Source organism: Crotalus tigris, unplaced genomic scaffold, assembly GCF_016545835.1.
Source record: "Crotalus tigris isolate CLP2741 ecotype Arizona unplaced genomic scaffold, ASM1654583v1 scf7180000024394.776495, whole genome shotgun sequence".
In the NCBI taxonomy this organism is placed as follows: Eukaryota; Metazoa; Chordata; class Lepidosauria; order Squamata; family Viperidae; genus Crotalus; species Crotalus tigris.
In genome coordinates this window covers 351,289-359,128 of record NW_024100563.1, presented here as the reverse complement: position 1 = coordinate 359,128, position 7,840 = coordinate 351,289, and the positions used below count along the sequence as shown (strand labels likewise).

General features: G+C 34.9%; 1 long non-coding RNA gene across 1 annotated transcript; it reads right to left on the bottom strand.

Moving 5' to 3' along the window:
* Positions 1 to 2,640: 2,640 nt before the first annotated feature.
* LOC120301763 lies at positions 2,641 to 5,957 on the bottom strand. The gene is made up of 2 exons (XR_005555021.1): positions 5,750 to 5,957; positions 2,641 to 3,181 (listed from the first exon to the last, which is right to left on the bottom strand). It is a non-coding gene; the product is annotated as an uncharacterized LOC120301763 (long non-coding RNA).
* Between the last annotated feature and the right edge of the window lie 1,883 nt (positions 5,958 to 7,840).

Genomic DNA, 7,840 nt, shown 5'->3' with positions numbered 1-7,840 from the left:
AAAACTTTTGAATAAAGTTTTAAAAGCTGAACAAATTCGGCATTTTGCTACAGGACTAGGGGAATTAGAAGTGGCAAATAGTGGAATCCCAGCTAAGAATGTGTAGATATCATAGGCCTCCAACTCCACTTCCAGTTGGCTAAGTCTATATTATAACCTGCTCCATTTACCCTTGAAGATGTTTTAGCATTTAAGACTTTTTTGATGGCATGTATATTTAAAACCTGAAGCTTCCAGTGTCTCCTTACACCTCTGAATTGATCACATTCTTGTGTAAATAAGGGTCTAGATCTAGAATGGGCACTATTTTAATCATTCAACAGAGCTGAGTTATCTGTGCTCCAAATTATATGTGGCATCAAAACAAAATTAAATATGATTTAGATTTCTTTAAATTATTTTAAAGGAGATAGTTTACCTACTTATTTAATGCTGTCCTTCAGTCAAATTAAGAAAGATCATTTAGTAGCATTGTTTTGGTGGGTAGTCTCCAAATTTTGGATCCATAGTCTGCATTAATGATGGAATCCTATAAGTCCAGCTTGGTCTTTTGGTCTGGTTTCTATCACTGCATGTTAAACCAATACATATATTGTTGTCATTAACTTTTTTGGAGGGTCAAATACCAAAAAGGGTGTACACAGGGGAACACACCAGGATAATTGCAATTAATAAAAGTTCAGTGGTTGGTGAATTGGATAGATTCTTCCCAGACTACCTGCAGTGAACCAAAGTAACAGCAAGGAAGAATCTCTGTGAAGTTGACTCACAAAGGGGTTGTTTTCAGTCTCACCTTTTCCCCTCAACTCAAAATTGCATCTGCAAGGGAAGATTGCATATTAGTGAAGATTAGCTACACTGTTAAACATCTAGCAGGTATTGGATACCTAGTTAAGACAACAGTGGGAAATAATTATCTAATGAGTTAAAGCAGGTAATCTGTTATCTCACCACTTGCAAGAGTAAGACAAAATAATTCGATGATGATGATGATGATGATGATGATGATGATGATGGAAGGAACCTTGGAGGTCATCTAGTCCTACTCAGGCAGGAAATCCTATACCATTTCAGTCTCTTCTTAAAAACTTCCAGTGTTGGAGCATTTACCATTTCTGGAGGCAGTTGTTCTAACTGTCAGGAAATTTCTCCTTAGTTCTAGGCTGCTTCTCTCCTTGATTAGTTTCCATCCATTGTTTCTTGTCCTGCCTTCAGGCGCTTTGGAGAATAGCTTGATTCCCTCTTCTTTGTGGCAACTCCTGAGATATTGGAATACTGCTATCAGGTCACCCCTAGTCCTTGTCTTCATTAAACTAGACATGTCCAATTCCAGCAACTGTTCCTTATATGTTTTAGCCTCCAGTCCTCTAATCATCTTTGTTGCTGTTCTCTGAGCTGGCTTGTATAAGCATCCTCTCTTCCAGGTGTTAATTTTAAAATACGACCAAGCACGGGAAAACATCAAAGGCTTTCCATAACCTATGAAATTGGGTATGGGTGGCAAATCAAGAGAAAGAACTAACATGAAGAATTGTAGCATTTTTATATCTCAGTTTATTACATAGTGGAAAGGTATGTATGAAATGTGGGATTGTAAGATAGTATTCCATAATAACAGAGAGAGTTATAGTGACTGGTTTTCCTGCCATTTGTTCTAAAAAGCATTTCATTTTCTATAAGGTTTGATGTTTGCACTTTGGAACTCCTCCTGTACAATGAAAAGTTGCTTTTTAATCAGCATGAGAGTATTGTGGGTACTCCATCACTGGAGGCTTTCAAAAAAGACTGGACAGCCATCTGTCTGAAATGGTGTAGGGTCTCAGGCTGAGCAGGGGATTGGACTAGGAGACCTCCAAGATCACTTTCAACTCTGTTATTCTATGTTCTATATTGTAAATTTATTGTATCCCATTTATGGGGAGAATGTTTTTAATGGCTTAATTCATATAAAACAGGACAAGATTGTTTGCTGCAGGTGTGTGCAAATTCTATTGATTTGAGGCTACAACGTATTTTGTATAGCTTGTCCAAGCTCCCACTTCAAGCGTGGGTGAGACTACGATTGAGTAGAAGATAAAGGGAAGAATGGACTGTTTTATATCTAGGCTAGTTTAAGGCAAATAATTTGCCTCTTAAAATCTTCCAACATTCCCTAAGATGATAAAAAGGGCTATTTTTGTTTTTCTTTTCTTTTTAACCTACCCATATTTTTTACCTATTTCTGTTATTCTGTTAGAGGACCCCAAACAATGGCTTGCTGCACAAAGCCCCTGAGTTGCCCTTTTATATATTTCAAATTTACTGGGTTTAAAGTTATTTTATGACCTGTAAAAATCCAGACAGCGACTAAATTGAATATTTTTCTTTTTTGCTGTAAAATGGTCATCCAGATATTTTGTCCCTACAATGGATGATAGTATCATATAATCTCAGTGTTTGTCACCTATATAGACATAGTCTATTCCTTTAAAATGCTAGTCTTAATTTTTAAAGTCATAAATTATTTACAGCCAGGTTAATTAAAAATCATCTCTGAGTTATTCTTTACAGAATGCCACCATTGATTGTGATGTGGGAGATTGCTACAGGTTAGAGGACTTTCTAGTACAGCCCAATTACAATATGCCATTTTCAGTGGAGGTGTTTGGTTTTTTTTTTTTTTCTTTTTAAGCATTAGGTGATTTTTCTTATTTTCTTGCAATTTTATTTTATGTACTTTAATAATGCATATAGCTTTTGCTTTCTCTTAACTTCTATTTGTGCTATTGAGAAATTTAAAATTGATGCTATTGATTTCTGCATATTTGTATGTCTCTGAAAGTTTGGTCATTAAGTGCATATAATATAAACATTTAACACAATTAATACAACTAATAAATGAATCATAAGGAAAAAACAAAAGAAAAAAGAAAAAGCAGAATAAGATAAAAGAAGTACAAGTACATACCTTGACTTATGACTGTTAATTTAGCGACCATTTAGAATTACAACGATGCTGAAAAATGTGACTTATGATTGATCCTCACACTTATGACTGTCACAGCATCACTGCAGTCACATGATCATGATCCAGGAACTTGACAAATGGCTCACCCTTATGACAGTTGCAGCATCCAGTATCCTATGATTGCAATTTGCAGCATTCTCAGATGGCTTCTGATAAACAAAATGAATGGGGAAGCTGCCAGGAAAGATCACAAATCCTGAGCACGTGATGTTTTGCTTCATGATCATGTCAAAAAAGATCATAAAATTGGGTGCAATCACATGATGACTCTCTTAATGACCACACCACTTAACAATGAATTTTTCAGTCCTAATTTTGGTTGCACATCAAGGACTACCCTTATAAAGAAATAACTTCCAATTTTCAACACAACAGATAAGAGACAAACTTAACAATTCTTTACCCCCAATAAGGTTATAAATGAATATTTCTTCTTCCTGTAACCTATTCCTTATCTATATGTAAACCCATAAATCATCAACTTTTCAGACCTGGTGTCAGCAAAAAGTTGATAAAGGGTTGCCAGAACTTTATAGAAACATACCTTTACTCCTTTCCTTTTAATTCTAACGATCTTGATCTTTAATCTGAACCGTAGGCATAAATCTGGCCAATGTTGCAGACTGAACAAAGTGCCGGGCAAAATGCAAAATTGCCAAACCCATAATATAGTAGGAATAGCACAAAGAACAAGAAGAAGCTTGATCTTTAATTCATTCAGATATTGTTGTAGGATTTGGTGTCTGTGCAATATTTCTTTTTCCTGTCTAAAAAGCTTCTTCAAGGCTTTAGCAAATGTCTTTTATAAAACCAATAAAAAGTCATTTTCAGATAATTCTTGTTGCTTATCATTTGTATTTTTCAATTACTTTTGAAAGCTTCAATCAACTTCTTTTGAATATCTCGTAGAAAGTCCTTATCTGGGTCACTGGCTTGTCATTTTTGTTTCCACGTTAGATACCTTCTCTGTCTTACAATCCATCCTAGGGTTTATTATTATTATTATTATTATTATTATTATTATTATTATTATTATTATTATATTGATCATTGCACAGTCAGCCAGATGTTAAGACTGGATTTGGCATTTTTGTCTACCTATCGAGTCCTTCCCAAGGACTGGGATAGGCAGATGTGGATGTTTGATGGTATTATAGATATCATCGTAGAATGGAAGCAGTTCCTAGTAAGGAATAATAATAATGATGATGATGATAATTATTATTATTATTATTATTGTTGTTGTTGTTGTTGTTGCTATTGTTGTTGTTGTTGTTATTATTATTATTATTCGGTAGTACTAATTTTACATCAGGCAATAGTTGTTTCAAAACTGTTATTCCTCTATTAACATCTTTGGACATAGTCTATCTATAGAAATGCACATTATTGCTGACATTGTAGCTGATACTTTCTGACACTATTATTTAGAAATCTGCTGTATTATTTCATATTTTATAACATTTTTTGTCATTTTGTAAATCCCCATATTAACAAAAACTAAATGCAAGTTTTCACATTTTTTTTCTTTTTCCTTTTCTGCCTAGAATAGTCCCCTTTACTGTCCAAAAACTGAAATCTAAATGTCCCAAATCTCTGTTAGGACTTAAGACAGATAAAGCAATTTGGTTCTCAGAAAATCTATTTGTATAATTATTTCCAGAATCTTATAATAACATTCTCAATATTCCAAATTTGCTAGGATTCTTAGTTTATTTATAACTTTCTTAGATCAAACTCTTATTTAGCTTTTTGCTGTTTATTTCCAATTCTTTCAATTTTTGATTATTATTTTTTTCTTTAATTCTCACCAGATGGCCTTTTAAACTTGTCATTCTGAAGATCTCTAAAAGCTTTATGACAGTTGAATGGGCAATTTTTGAAAATGATTGGAGGGTAAGTTTCAGTGAATCCAGTGTTCATTAAAGTGCTCTGCTGTGGTTGCGAGCATGGTGGCACATCCTTATGTCTCCTGATACACAAACTCATGGGACACTGCTGTCCTATAGTCTCCTTGCAAGGAATAGCTGTTTGGAGTACCAGTGCTAAATCTCACATCCTCTCCTTATTCAGAAAGTTTCCATAGAACTGGTCTACATGCTGGTCATTCACTTTTGGTCATGTCAACTCTACTCTTTTGGAGATATACTAGTTTGTCATACCTCCAGGGAAGTCCCTGTGTCATATTTTTGAAGAGAGGAAAATAACTATAAGAACAAAACTCTGGCCTCCAATTCACATATACTGCAAACCATAAATTATAATCCATGGTTAATTTTGAAAAGAAATTTCAAGGAGACACTTTGAGCAAGATGTTGTAAAAGGTGAGAAGGTCTTAAATTTTTCCTTGCCTGCCATTTCCATGTTACATCATAGTGAGCAAGCAGTAAACTCCAAGAGAGTTTAATTAAAAAACACTCAAAATCATTTGTTTGTGTTTACACTCTCAGGACTGGTTCATGGGTGTACATCATTTGACTCTGGCTATGTGAATTGCAAAACTCTGGCATCTGTTCTCTCAGTAGTATTTGAGATGTACTGGCTCAGTCATGCATGTATAGTGCACACACACCACATAGATACACACACACACACACACACACATAAAGAGAGAGTGTGCCAGAGAAATCATTATTGGATATCACAGATGCTGCTTGCTTCTTTTAAATAAAAGAAATACTAAGGTGTATCAAAATATAAAAGAGCTGATTTACAATTCATTAAAAATTCACATTTACTTACTGTAGCTTCCAAGAGGGCAAAATGTCATTAAACTATTTACATACTGCTTCTTACTTAACAACGCACAAGGTGTTTTATTGAAATGTAGAAGTCTACAGTAAAAACAGAAATAGTAATGATCAAAAGTCAAAAAATTAATAGCTGCAAAAGATGAAGATAACAGAGAATCATTTGCATTATGGCCTGATGTAATATAGGCCACACTCTGCAAGTTTCAATCAATCAGTTCATCACTGCAAGTATATCTGTTATCACCCAACAGCTGTTTTGTGTGTTAATAAAGCAATGATCACTTCTGTCATTTCATTTCCCTCTGACCTTACTATATTGGCAAAATCTAATTCAGCTAACACTCTAAACATCTGAGTTTATAATTTATATTATAATTTATATTTATATTATAATTTATATTATAATTTATATTTATATTATAATTTATATTATAATTTATATTATAATTTATCATAATAGAACCAAAGCTTTTACTGTAGGTGCAAGAGCACTTTTATTTATTTATTTTTAAAGAGAAAATGCTGCCATAGTCTAACACAGCTACTCTCTCAGAGAAGAAGGAGTGTATACTTCTAGACCAGTTTAAAATATCTCTTTTGCTTTTCACACAGGATAAAAAGTTAAGAACTATGTTTCTCAGCCTTAGCAACTCTAAGATCTGTGAACTTCAACTCCAGCCACCATATATCTTCTTCTGATGAAGGCCCTTCTTGATTCTTCCCTTCCAAAATATGAATGCACACCCAGCCTTATTATATCTTACGGAAAGGCTCTTTGTAACATCTGCCACAGAATGCAGGCACTTCATACTTTTGACGGCTCCAAGAGAATAAAAAAATAAAAATAAAAAAAACAACCACAAAAAATAGCAGCTTATACCTCTGCAAATCAAGCTGGATGATAAGAAGAGATGCCTGAAATCCAGAAAGATGGCTTTAAGGGTGCTCCTTACCTTCTTGTCCCTCATCTCATATTGCAGCTATATTTTGGTAAAAAGTAAGATAAATACAGCAATGGATTTATTTCTGCAGAATCATCTGCAAGCAGATTACAAGCTTACAGCCAATTTATCCCAAACTGATTAGTGTTAGTGATATTGCTTGCATTGTGATGTGAGAACTTTAGTTTCTGTTTCCTGTCACAAAACAGATATATTCCATAATGTTTCTCTCGCTCAAATCCCAACAGAGTTCTGTCCCTAAAGCCATTTTTTATTCATGCCTTATTAGGTAGCGCTTGGTTCTTCAATCAGTTGGGTGAAATAGCAAGCATAATATTGGAGATTGGCACTTCTTACTCTGTATGCCCTCTTGGGAACAGACTGACACTAGCATTTTAAAACAAATGTTTACTTAGTTGGTTCAAACACATCTCAGCATTACAGTACTTATTTCAATATCTTCACTAGCCTTAGCTTGTTTAATTCAAATACCTTGGTAGAAACTGCTCTTGGTTCCTTGGGTGGATGGGCCTTGCTTATTGGCCCTGCTTCTCAGTGAGTATGCCTATATAATTTATTTATTCTATTTGTATGCTGCTAGATCAATAAAGATTCATGCTGGGTTTACAGCAATCCAATAAAAACAATTAACTAGTCACCAAATGCTCTATGGAAGAGTTCCATCTTAAGCAGTTTCCAGAATGTTAAAGAAAGATGGTGTGAGCCTTAATTCCAAGGGATAGCTCTGCCATAAATCCAGAACAACTCAGAAACAGCTGTTCCTGGCTTTCATTCCTCTTACTTCACAAAAATGGGATCCAATCAAACAAATATACTGGAGGGGCCAGTAGGAGTAAATGCTCCTGTGGGTACTCACGCTCTCATAAATAAGAGTCTCCCTCTGGAAATCAGTTTTCTACCACCACATCCAATGCTTCTGGATTTCCATAAGCTCTTAACAACTATGTCAGACCCAGCAGCTGGGGACTGGGAAACTGTGAACATCCTGTACGTTCTCCTGCTTGGAAAGTCCCTCCTGCTGGAAGGGACCTTGGACTAGAAGACCTCCAAGGTCCCTTCCAACTCTATTCTATTCTAATTCTAAAGACTACTCCTAACACTGACAGGGGAAGCCACTG